At 43.4% G+C, this 12,935-nt stretch overlaps 2 pseudogenes; one reads left to right on the top strand and one right to left on the bottom strand.

Moving 5' to 3' along the window:
• Positions 1-2,449: 2,449 nt before the first annotated feature.
• LOC127204746 (protein preY, mitochondrial-like) lies at positions 2,450-2,786 on the bottom strand (annotated as a pseudogene).
• A 9,083-nt stretch (positions 2,787-11,869) lies between these two features.
• LOC127204390 (60S ribosomal protein L17-like) lies at positions 11,870-12,508 on the top strand (annotated as a pseudogene).
• Positions 12,509-12,935: the final 427 nt, after the last annotated feature.

Genomic DNA, 12,935 nt, shown 5'->3' with positions numbered 1-12,935 from the left:
GAGAATAGAGAAGCCTATACGTCTGAGTGACGGCAATACTACTTTATATCTGAATGCTAGCTTCTATATTTCAAATTTATTTTACTTTTTTGGCCAGCTCAGTGAGAGGCACTGTCTCAAACAAACAAACAACAACAAAACCAAGGTGGATGGTTCTTGAGGTACAGCATGTGAGATTGACCTCTGCCTTCTATATGCATACAATTACATGTGTGTGTGTGTGCATGCACACACACACATACACACAAATTATGAAAAATGAAGAACTATAATAGGACCTACTGATACCAGCATTAGGGCAAAAGACTGACTCTAGGAAGTCTCAAAGGACAAGGCTCTGTTTATCCAGAAATTCAGTTAAAGGGAATAAAGATGGTAAAGGCAAGAAAAGTGCCTCACTGCCAAGGCAAACACACTGCAAGGGACAGAGGTCGGACAGCCCAACCTCTTTTCCAAATGTTTACAACAATCTTTATTTATTTCATTAATTTATTTACTTAATCACTTTATAGCCTGATCGAAGCCCTCTCCTCTCAGTCCCGCCATCCCTGACTCTACATTCCCCACTCCCTTTCTTTGAGAAGGGCAGACCCGCCCATGGCTACCATCCCACCCTGGCACATCCAAGTCACAGCAAGACTTAGGGCACCCTCTCCCGCTGAAGCCAAGCAAGGCAGCCCAGCTAGGGGAAAGAGATACAGAAGCAGGCACAGAGTCAAAGACAGCCCCTAATCCAACTGTTAGGGGACCCACATGATGACCAAGTGGCTCATCTGTTACCAAAGTGTAGGGGGCTAGGTGTGGCCCATGTGTGTTCTTTGGTTGTCTGGTCAATCTCTCTGAGCCTCCATTTACAATAATCTCAGTGTTGTACAGCAATAAGAAATGGAGGCAACCAGTCGGGGATTCTACAGTAGCAGTTGGGATCCTGTTGGCCTGGTTGGTCGTATTTTGGGCCATTATCTCAGCCCTGTGAGCTATGTATGGGATTATCTCTGTGCTTAAGGAGTTGTTTGTATCCTTTATCTTTTTTTTTTTTAAAAGACAGGATTTCTCTGTATAGCCTTGGCTGTCCTAGACTCACTATGTAGACCAGGCTGCCCTCGATCTCACAGAGATCCACTTGCCTCTGCCTCCCTAGTGCTGACACACAGGCATGCAATAGCCACCATGCCAGGCTCTCTGGGTTTTTCAAGACAGGGTTTCTCTATGGTGCCATGGTGGCCTTGAACTCACAGAGATCCCCCTGCCTCTGCCTCCCAAATGCTGGGATTAAGGCATGTGTCACCACACCAGGCTGTGTCATTTCTGGAACTCACTCTGTGGACTAGGCTGGCCTCAGAATTCACAGAAATCTGCCTGCCTTTGCCTCCTGAGTGATGGGATTAAAGGCATGTGACACCACTACCTGGCCTTTGCTGTGACATCTTTTCTTCTCTACCTTCCTTCCTTCATTTCTTTCCTTCTTCCTCTTCCTCTTCTTCTTTTTTGTTTCATTTTGGTTTTTCAAGACAGGGTTTCTCTGTGAAATAACCCTGGCTGTCCTGGACTCACTCTGTAAACCAGGCTGGCCTCGAACTCACAGAGATCCTCCTGTCTCTGCCTCCCGAGTGTTGGGATTAAAGGCATGCGCCACCATGCTTGGCTCAGGAGACTACTTCTTATTCTCAGATTTTTAAATCAATAAAGAAAGTTGATGTATATTTAGATGTGTTGTCACCTTCTCTGTTTACTTTTTTTTCTTTTTACATTGTCAGCATCTTGTTTTATTATTGATGTAAGCATGGTGCTACAGTAATGAAGGGAATTTTATGAACTCAGAATGTTCTTAGTACTTAAACTGTCTTGACACTGAAGCTAAACAGTGTTTCAGATTACTAACCTTTAAATGACTGGGATGGAAAACAGGCCTTAGTGGACCGGCAGTGTTAATCTCCACAGAGACAGTTAACTGAAATGCTCTTCTGACACAGAAGTAGTAAGTGAAAATCTTGAAAAATAAGGATAGAACATGTACAAAGAAGTTTCTGCAGCTTGTTTCCTAGACCTAAACCTGAGAGAAACAAGACAGATAAATTTTTTTTTTTTTTTTTTTTTTTAAGCCAAATGGGCTTGTGTACAGTTTTCACAGTTGTAGACCTCTTGTGTATCCCGGCTGTGGTTGGATTAACTATGCTCGACGAGTTGAGACCCATCTAGGTGCATACACACACTGGCATGGTAGGTGACAGAGGCACACTGTAAAAGCAAAGCTTGGCTGTGCTGGTGCAGCCCACAAGAAATTCCCCTCTACAAAGGCAGACCAGAACAGTCCTGCTTTATAAGAGCAGTGGATCAGTCCAGCAGGCAGTGGAGAAGTCACTGTTCTTCCCCAGCAAACCGCGCCGCCCCCCCTCCCCCGGGCAATTTTAAAGGCACACAGCATGAGAGAACTCTGTAGTTACAACCATCAAGGTCTAGTGCGGCTCAGCTTCTTCTTATCTTGACATGTTGTCCTTGCTGCCTGTGGTATCATATTAGGGATCCCATCAATGGGATACGCTATTCCCAACTCATCATTAATTAATTCATTTGTTGATGCTTCATATCTAAGCGGCTTCTTGGAAAGAGGACACACCAAAAACCCGCAGCAGCGTCGGGTGGAAGGTGCGGGGCTCTCCAGCCTTCTTGCTCTGGCCCGCTCAGGACCTAGCCCCGGGCACCAGCAGACACCTCCAGGCGACCCTAGATAGTGCGTGTGCCCTCAGCAGCACCTGGGCGAGCCCGTGGCACGTGGCGCTCAGCATGGCGGCTCAGACAGCGGGGAGGTCCTGCTCCGCACTCCTCATCTTCAGGGCTCCTACCTGCCGGGTCCCTCTGTTTACTTTTTATTTATTATTTTGAGACAGGCTGGCAGTGAACTAGCTGTGTTGCAGAAGATGGCCTTGAATTTGCAGCCACCTCGCAGTGGTAAGATTACAAGCCCAAACCACCACACTTAGTTTATTTGGTGCTGGATATTAAGGAGACATTTTATGAGCTGGACAGATAGCTCAGTGGTTAAGAGCAATGACTACTCTTCCAAAGATCCTGAGGTCCTGAGTTCAATTCCCAGTGACCACATGGTAGCTCACAACCATCTATAATGTGATCTGATGCCCTCTCCTGGCCTGCAGGCGTACATGCAGATAGAGTACTCATAACACTTAAAAAAAGATCCCAGACATTTTACAGTCTGCTTTTTGTGGTCCTCAGGATTGAACCCACGGCCTTGTGAACCTTAGGTAGACACCTTATTACTGAACTTCACTGCCTGTGTTAGTATCATCTCTCTGAAATTAGGAGGTTTAGGCCTGGTGCAGTGGCATATACTAATCCCAGAGGCAGAGGCAGGTCTCTGGGATTCCAGGCCAGCCTGGCCTACCTGGAGGGTTCTAAGAAATCTAGGGCTACATATAGAGACCCCATCTCAGATAAACAAACAAATAAGTAAGTAAGTAAATGAAATTAGACTGCTTAGAACTCAGGTTATAGACTAGTTAGCAGAGCATTATAAAACAAAAACAAAACAACCAAAAAACAAACAAACCAACAAACAAAAAACCAAAGAAGCGAAAAAACACCTAGATAGGTTAGACACACATGTGTAAAGGTACTTGCACAAGCAAAGAATGAGGCGGCCTGGGCCCGCTTCCCCTCCAGTTGTCAGATAACTCCAGAGTATTGCTTGAAAATTCAAATCATGATCTTCAAAGAAAGGCTTTAAAAAAGGCCCAGAGCCACCTTACACACACTGCTACTGCTTTTGTAAGCCTTGTTGTTTTTATAAAGGAGGCTTTATATGCCAGGTCAGGTAAAGTCCAAAGTGAATGAGCTGAGTCACTTGCCTCTGCAGGCTGTCCCATGATCCCATCTTTCAATAGGATACAAGCAGGGAAAGCCCAACAACTGCAGTGGGAAAAGCAAACCATGGAATTCCTGCTAAACAACACTGTGTGGCCTCAACTATCCAAACAACCATGGCTACATTGCTGGCTTTTTGCTTCTGTTTTGCTTGTTTTATTTTGAAAACTGAGGGAGCATCAGTTAAAAGGAGCCAGGCTATAGAGATGGCTGGTCACTTAGGAGCAAGTACTGCTCTTCCAGAGGGCCTTAGTTTGGTTCCCAGCTCCCATGTTGGGTGACTCACAACCACTTGCAACTTCAGTTATACGGGACCCAACACCATTTTCTGGTCTTGGAGCCACCTGGCCTCAAGTGGCAGATACACAAAGACACCCACATAAACCTATAAATAAAAAAAATACACACACACACACACACACACACACACACACACACACACGAGAAACCAGTAATCCCAAAGGCAGGGGAATTAGAAGTATAAGATAATCCTTGCTGATACCTAGTAAATTAAGGTCAGCTTAAGATACATAAAACTACCTTAAAGGTGCAAGAAGAAAGAATTAAATCACCTAAACAACTTATCTCATTTTTACCCAGAAACAACAGTTCAGATAAAATTAGTTAATTAATTAATTAATCTATTTATTTTGGTTTTTTGAGACCTGCCTCTGCTTCCCAAGTGCTGGGATTAAAGGGGTGTGCCACCACTCCTGGCTTCATGTCAATTTTAAAATAAATAGAAAGTAGTGTTTTGTTCTAAAATAGGAACCTTGGCTCTTGCTGTTTAGTATGGTACAAATATTGTAAGTTCTGTAATAAATGTTCAGTCCATGGCTGGAGAAAGTGGTCAGTGCAATTTCAGCTCTTGCAGACTCCCAGAGTGTAATCTCCAACATTCACACCTGGCAGTTCACCACGGCCTGTTAGCTCCAGCTCCAGAGATTCTGACACCTCTTCTGGCTACCACAGGCAGGCACTGTTCTCATGTCCACTTAAACACACACACACACACACACACACACTACCCACAGTATACACATACAAACACCACACCCAATAAACATACACATACAGTCTTAATTACGGTTTCTTTTTTTTTTTTTTTTTTTTCGAGACAGGGTTTCTCTGTGTAGCCTTGGCCATCCTGGACTCACTTTGTAGACCAGGCTGGCCTCGAACTCACAGTGATCCGCCTGCCTCTGCCTCCCGAGTGCTGGGATTAAAGGTGTGCGCCACCACGCCAGGCTCTACGGTTTCTTTTTACAATTCATTTATTTATTGTATGTGCATTGGTGTTTTGCTTGCATCTTTGTGAGGGTGTTGGATCTCCTGGAACTGGAGTCTCATCTAGTTGTGCTGGGAATTGAACCCAGGTCCTCTGTTTTATTTTGTTTTGTTTTTTATTTTTGTTGTTGTTTGGTTAGTTTTTTCAAAACAGGGTTTCCCTGTGTAGCCTTGGTTGTCCTGGACTAGCTTTGAAGACCCGGCTGGCCTTGAACGCACAGCAATCCACCTGCCTCTGCCTCTCGAGTGCTGGGACTAAAGGCGTGCGCCACCACTGCCTGGCCAAACCCAGGTCTTCTGGAAGAGCACTTAGTGCTCTTAACCACTGAGCCACCTCTCCAGGCCCTTAGTTAGGGTTTCTATTACTGTGAAGAAACAACATTACCAAAAAGCAAGTTGGGGAGGAAGGGGTTTATTAAGCTTATGCATCCACGTCACAGTTCATCATCGAAGGAAGTCAGGACAGGAACTCAAGGAGGCTAGGAACCTGGAGCCAGGAGCTGATGCAGAGGCCGTGCTGCTTACTGGCTTGCACAATATAACTTTCTCAGCCTGCTTTGTCATTGTTGTAGTTTTTGAGACAGGGTTTCTCTGTATAATAGCCCTGGCTGTCCTAAAAGTGTCTTTGTAGACCAGGTTGGCCTCGAACTTACAGAGATCCAGCTGCCTCTGCTTCCTGAGTGTTGGGATTAAAGGTGTGCGCCACCATGCCCAGCACAACCTGCTCTTTCAATAGAACCTAGGACCACCAGCCCAGGGATAGCTCCACCCACAAGGGGCTGGGCCCTCCCACATCTATGACTGTTGTAGTCATTGTTCTATGGCTGTGAAGAGACACCATGGCCGTGGCAACTCTTATAACAGAAAGCATTTAATGGGGCTGGCCTACAGTTTCAGGATTTATTCCCTTAGCAGCATGGAGTGAAGCCTGGTGGCACACGGGCAGACATGGCGCTGGAGGAGCTGAGAGTTCTACAACTGGGTCTGCAGGCATCAGGAAGGAAAGAGACACTCTTGAGCATTTGAAACCCCAAAGTGCACTCCAGTGACAAACGTTTTCCAACAAGGCCACCCCTCCTAATCACTGACAAGTAGCGCTGCTTCTTAATGACCAAGCATTCAAATATATGAGCCTATGGGGGCCATTCTTATTGAAACCACCACAAAAACTAATGAAAAAAATGCTCAACAGCTGAGGCATTTTATTATTTACTATTTATTATTACTATAGAGGCATTTTCTTAATTGAGATCCCTTCTTCTCAGATAACTTTAGTTTGTGTCAAGTTGACACAAAACTACCCAGCACAAACACCATATATAGCACCCATACCTCATCCCAACTCTCCCCCCTCACCTACACACACACACAGACACACACACCATCACACACACACACACCATCACACACACACACACCATCACACACACACACACCATCACACACACACACACCACCACATACACACACACCATCACACACACACCACCATCACACACACACCATCACACACACAACCATCACCACACCACACCACACCATCACAACACACACCATCACACACACACACACCATCACACACACACACACCATCACACACACACACACCATCACATACACACACACACCATCACATACACACACACCATCACACACACACACCATCACACACACACACACCATCACACACACACACACCATCACATACACAGTACATATATCTCTCTATTACACACACACACACACACATACAAGCAACATATATCCCTCCACTCCACATACACACACACATACATACACCTCACACATACCACACAAATGTAAATCAAATCTAAAAATGCATTAAATGATTTTTTTTTTTTTTTTTTACAAATTCAAGTATTTTTTATCCAAAGTTGGAAAATGCACTATACTGCATTACTGCAAAATTTCACCGGCACAAAACACTTTTGCAGCTGGTGAGAAGGCAATAAAGAGTAGATTTTTAAACCCATTACTAAAAATTGCTGTTACATTACTTTGCAAATTCAGAATTTCAAGCTGCATTTTCTTTTGCTTTTTTTTTTTTTTTTTTTTTTTTTGGTTTTTTGAGACAGGGTTTCTCTGTGTAGCCTTGGCCATCCTGGACTCACTTTGTAGACCAGGCTGGCCTCGAACTCACAGCGATCCGCCTCCCTTTCCCTCCCGAGTGCTGGGATTAAAGGCATGTGCCACCACGCCCAGCTTTCTTTTGCTTTTCAAGACAGGGGTTCTCTGTGTAGCTTTGGATGTCCAACTATCACTTTGTAGACCAGGCTGGCTTGGAACTCACAGTGATCCACCTACCTCTGCCTCCAGAGTGCTGGGATTAAAGGCGTGCGCCACTATGCTTGGCTTAGTGCATTTTCCTTTCCTTTCCTTTCCTTTTCTCTTTTCTTTTCTTTCTCCTCCCCTTCCTTCCCCCCTCCTCTTCTTCTTCTTCTTGTGACAGGGTTTCTCTGTGTAGCCTTGGCTGTCCTGGACTCATTTTGTTGACCAGGCTGGACTCAAACTTACAAAGATCCACTTGCCTCTTCCTCCCAAGTGCTGGGATTAGGGGTGGCGCATTTTCTTTTTCTAAATTGCCTATAGTACTCAAGGTTTCTAAAGTCAAGACAGCTGTTTGAGAGAAGGGAAGAGGTAGCGATGTCAAGGGATTTCCGTTTCTCTCTCAACGCCCCACAATTTCAGGACATCCGTTTAACGGTATCTGGATGGCTTTCTAAGCAAAGATACCTACTCTGTGATCACTGTTAACCATTATAACTTTTGTGGGTAGCAGTTTGGATTTATTGAATAATTGGCAAAATGGATTTTCTGTTTCCATGTACTTTTCTTCACTTTGTTTGAGACAGCTTCTCTTACAGTTCTGGCTGTCCTGGACTCACCTTGTAGACCAGTCTGGTTTTGGCTTTTTGAGTTCTTCACTGAAAGTGGCATCGTGATCAAGAACCACATGCCTCATACAAGGAATGTTATGTAAAACAGTTTCATCCTTTTTCATAAAACTCTGCTGTAAGGGAGACCAAGACCCATGTGACTGTATTCAGGGTCTTTAATGGGATGACTTGTGCTGAGAAATCCAAGTCACTGGTCACTGAACAAGAAGTCATGATATGGGAGCTGGAGAGGTAGCTCAGTGGTTAAGAGCACTGCTTGCTCTTCCAGAGGTCCTGAGTTCAATTCCCAGCAACCACATGGTGGCTCACAACCATCTGTAATGAGATCTAGTGGGCAGGCACACATGCAGACAGAATACTGTATAACAAATAAATAAATAAATCTTAAAAAAAAAAAAAGAAGAAGTCATGATATATGCAGGCTGTAGCCTTCGCTGCTTTCATTCTTGGTATAAGGTTTCTGTTCTCTCCAAAGTTTTCTGATGGGTGAGAATAAACACAGTCTTTATGTCATCAGCTTTTCTGAACCTCTTGAGCTGTCTCAGTGTTATGTACTCTGATTTTACATGCTTCCAGCAAACCAGTCCCTTCTCAGACTTCTTCCCAGTCTGCCCCCTGGCCACTTTTCATCTCTGCATCTCTCCCACATGCAGCCAGCACTGTCTGGACTCCATTGCCTTTGATGTCCCACCGGGGGTTGGACGTGACCTGACCGAGCACAAAACACAGTGGCCTGCATAAAATGACTTAAAAATATTTTACACACTGCTAAGCCAACCCACTGGTGCAGTTAAAAGAAAGAGAAAAATCAATTTCCTAGTAACAGCTAACAGATGTTTTCAGCGTTACGTGGTAAGAGTGATTGTTGAGGATTGGCACTGCTCATCTCTGTAACCTGGGAGATTTAGGCAAGAGAGTCTGGAGTTCAAGGTCATTACAAGCTCTGTATTGAGTTCAAGACCAACCTGGGCTTCCAGAGACCCTGTCCCAAAACAGCAGCAGCAGCAACAACAACAAAACCAACAACAACTTATTGTTAATACCAATCATAAACAGATGCACCACATCATGATTCCTCCTAGAACCATGGAGATTCTCCTACAGAATCTTGTCATGGGTCCTGCCTGGTTTAGTCAACAGTTTTCCTTTCTTTTTTAAAAAGATGTATGTATGTATGTATGTATGTATGTATTTACTTATTTTATATATATGAATGTTTTCTTTGCGTGTTCACCTGCAGGCCAGAAGAGGACATCAGATCACATTATAGATGGTTGTGAGCCACAATGTGGTTGCTGGGAATTGAACTCAGGACCTCTGGAAGAGCAGCCAGTGGTCTTTCCTTTCCTTTTCTTTTCTTTTTTTTTTTTTTTTAAACAATTGGCAACATATCCAACAAGATACAACAACTTGCCTCCAAAGTTCCTTTGGCTATTAAGATATAATCGTGTTTTAATAAGATACAGAAACATCCTATTTGAAGACACTGAATGTTCTGTTGCGCTACAGGTGCACACATAAGCACTGCCTTAAGGCCTTTACATTCACTGCACACAATGTATGGGAAGCTGCTCCAGCTCCTCAGGGTCACTCAATACTGGAAGCAGTGCTGAAGACCGATCTCCAGAGAGCACCAGCTCCTCTGTTGCTGTGGACAACTTCCCAGAAGTGGACAAGGCCATGCTGGTTGAGAGGGCAGTGAGGCTGCAGAAAGAGCATGTCCGGAAGAATGAGAAAACCGAATTCATGGAGGGCCACATCAAACAGCTGGTGGAAGAAATAATTCAGAGTTATGTTTTACGAGAAGAATCAGGCACACTTTCTTCAGAAGCCTCCGATTTTAACAAAGTACATTTGAGTAGACGCGGAGGCATTATGGCATCCTTATACGCAGCCAGTGCTCTTAATGGCTGAGCCATCTCTCCAGTCCTAGTCAGCAGTTTTCAGTTTCTTGGCCAGGAATTATTTGACTCAGGAAGTCCTTGTGAGAGGGTGTGGTAAGAAACCAGTCAATTGCATTTTATTTTTATTTTATTTTTTACATATAGACATCCAGTTAGACCAGCACTATTTGTTGAAGATGCTATCCTTTTTCCGTTGAATAGATTTGGCTTCCTTGTCAAAAATCAAGTGACCATATATGTGTGGATTCATATCTGGGTCTTCGATTCGATTCCACTGATCAACCAGCCTGTTGCTGTGCCAGTACCATGATGTTTTAATTACTGTTGCTTTATAGTACAGCTTGAGATCAGGTATGGAGATTCCTCTGGAGGATCTTTTATTATACACAATTGTTTTAGCTACTCTGGGTTTTTTTGTTTTTCCATATGAAGTTGAGAATTGAACTTTCAATGTCTTTAAAAAATTGTGTAGGTATTTTGGTAGGAATTGCATTGAATCTGTAAATATTTCATGCCTTTAATTCCAACAAAAGGAGACAGAGACAGGTGGATTGCTGTGAGTTTAAGACCAGCCAGGATTACATAGTAACACTCTGTCTCAAAACAACAACAAAAGTAGCTATGTAAAGCAGGCGTGGTGGCACACTTCAGTGATTCTACATTAGACACAGAGGCTGCAAGATCAGGACTTCAAGGCCAACCTGAGGTATCTATGTGAGAGTCTGTCTCAAGCCTTCAAGGCAACAAGAGTGTGTCCCCTGGAGCTGAAGTTACAGGCAATTATGAAAAGCCTAATGTAATTACTAGAAATTGAACTCAGGTCCCGTGCAAGCTCTCTTAACCACTGAGCCATCTCTTCAGTCCTTACATATAAAATTTAAATATAAATTATCATCTTAGGCTTCCACAAAGCTTTAAAGATTTCTACGAAAGACAATTAACAGCCTCCAGCATTTCAGTAAGACCTGGCAGATATGGTGCCTCATTCACCACATCTCTAAATTTTCATGTAGTTACATGTCTTTGTTGTTTTTGTTGTTGTTGTTTTAGACAGGGTTTCTCTTTGTAGCCTTGGCTGTCCTGGATTCCCTTTGTAGACCAGGCTGGCTTCGAACTCACAGCAATTCACCTGCATCTGCCTCCTGAGTGCTGGGATTAAAGGCATGCGCCACTATGCCTGGCATAGTTACATGTCTTAACACTGCTTTGTCTAGTGTATATTTTTCTCCTGCCTGGAGAGATGATTCAGTGGTTAAAAGTACTTGTTGCTCTTTTGTTTTGTTTTGTTCTGTTTGTTGAGAAGGGTTTCTCTGTGTAGCCTTGCTGTCCTGGAACTCACTGTAGATCAGGCTGGCTTGGAACTCAGAGGCTTTGCCTCCAGAGTGCTGGAATTAAAGGTGTGTGCCACCACCACTAGGTCACTGGTTGTTCTTGTAGAGAACCCAGGTTCAGTTCCCAGCACCAACATGATGTTTTACAACCATCTATACCTCCAGTTCTAGGGGATCCAAGACTATTTGCTGACCTCCATGAGCACAGGCACAGACATGGCACACATAATACATGCAGCAAGACATTTACAAGCATAAAATTAATTAACTTTTTTTTGGTTTTTTGAAAAAATTAACTTTTAAACATCTAAAAAATTATGTTTCTCCAGTAGTCTTTTATGGGTATGAATATTGGGTATAGAACTTAATTTGTTGTAAGCTTGACATTAGCTAAAACTAGTTTTTGTTGTTGTTTTGTTTTTTAAGCTAAGGTCTCAAATAGCCAAGTCTGGCCTCAATCTCCCTGTAGCTTGTAGAGATAGAGTATTCTAAGAATATCTCCTATATTTTAAGAGACTGGAACTATTGCTGGACCTCACGACCAGAGTTAATCACACACATTGTAGTCACTTAAGACTTAAGGCTGTGCTCTTCCTGTAAGTGGCCAGAGGTGACCTGCGAAGATGGTTCACTACTCACTTGATCCAGAAAATCTCACAAAATCATGCAAATCAAGAGGTTCAAATCTTCGTGTTCACTTAAAGAACACCCCAGAAACTGCCCAGGCCATGAAGGGTATGCATTTCTGAACAGACACCAAGTGTCTGAAAGATATCACTTTATTTTTTTTAATATGTCACTTTAAAGAAGCAATGTGTGTTGTTCAGGTGGTGGAGTGGTAGAGTCGGGAGGTGTACCCAGGCCAAACAGTGGGGCTGGACTCAGGGTCGCTGCTGAATTTTACTGCACATGCTGAAAAATGCAGAAAGTAATGCTGAGCTTGAAGGTTTAGATGTAGATTCCCTGGTCATTGAACACATCCAGGCGAACAAGGCACCTAAGATGCACCGACGAACTTACAGAGCCCATGGCCGGATTAACCCATGCATGAGCTCTCCCCTGCCACATCGAGATGATCCTCACTGAAAAGAAGCAGATTGTTCCAACGCCAGAGGAGGAGGTGGCACAGAAGGAAAAGACATCCCAGAAGAAACTGAAGAAACAAAAACTGATGGCACGGGAATAAATATGGCATAAAATAAATGCAGATAAAAGTAAAAAAAAAAAAAAAAAAAAAAAAAAGACAAGGCTGCTAGTGTACTCAAACTGTTTTGAGAAATATATAACAAGTAATAGTGCAACAATACTTGCCTTGGATTTCTCATGTACTCAGCTTTTACAACCTTGCCTAATTATAGCTAATGCATGGCTATAATCTTAAGTTATGTACTTTTCCTTGCCCCACATGGATAATGGGTATGTGTGTGTGTGTGTGTGTGTGTGTGTGTGTGTGTGTGTGTGTGTGTGTCACTTGCTGAAAGCAGAAAGTATTGAAGTTGAAAGCAACCATTTATGGATAACGACTGTTATGGCTGATAAACATTGATGTCTTAATTCCTTGTAAAACTCTGCTAAAGATTTCTGCAAAATATCCCACTCCGTCTCCATGCGAT

Source organism: Acomys russatus, chromosome 20 (assembly GCF_903995435.1).
Source record: "Acomys russatus chromosome 20, mAcoRus1.1, whole genome shotgun sequence".
NCBI classification, from domain to species: Eukaryota; Metazoa; Chordata; class Mammalia; order Rodentia; family Muridae; genus Acomys; species Acomys russatus.
The sequence above is the reverse complement of the archived record's forward strand: the minus strand, read 5'-3'. Positions and strand labels throughout refer to the sequence as shown.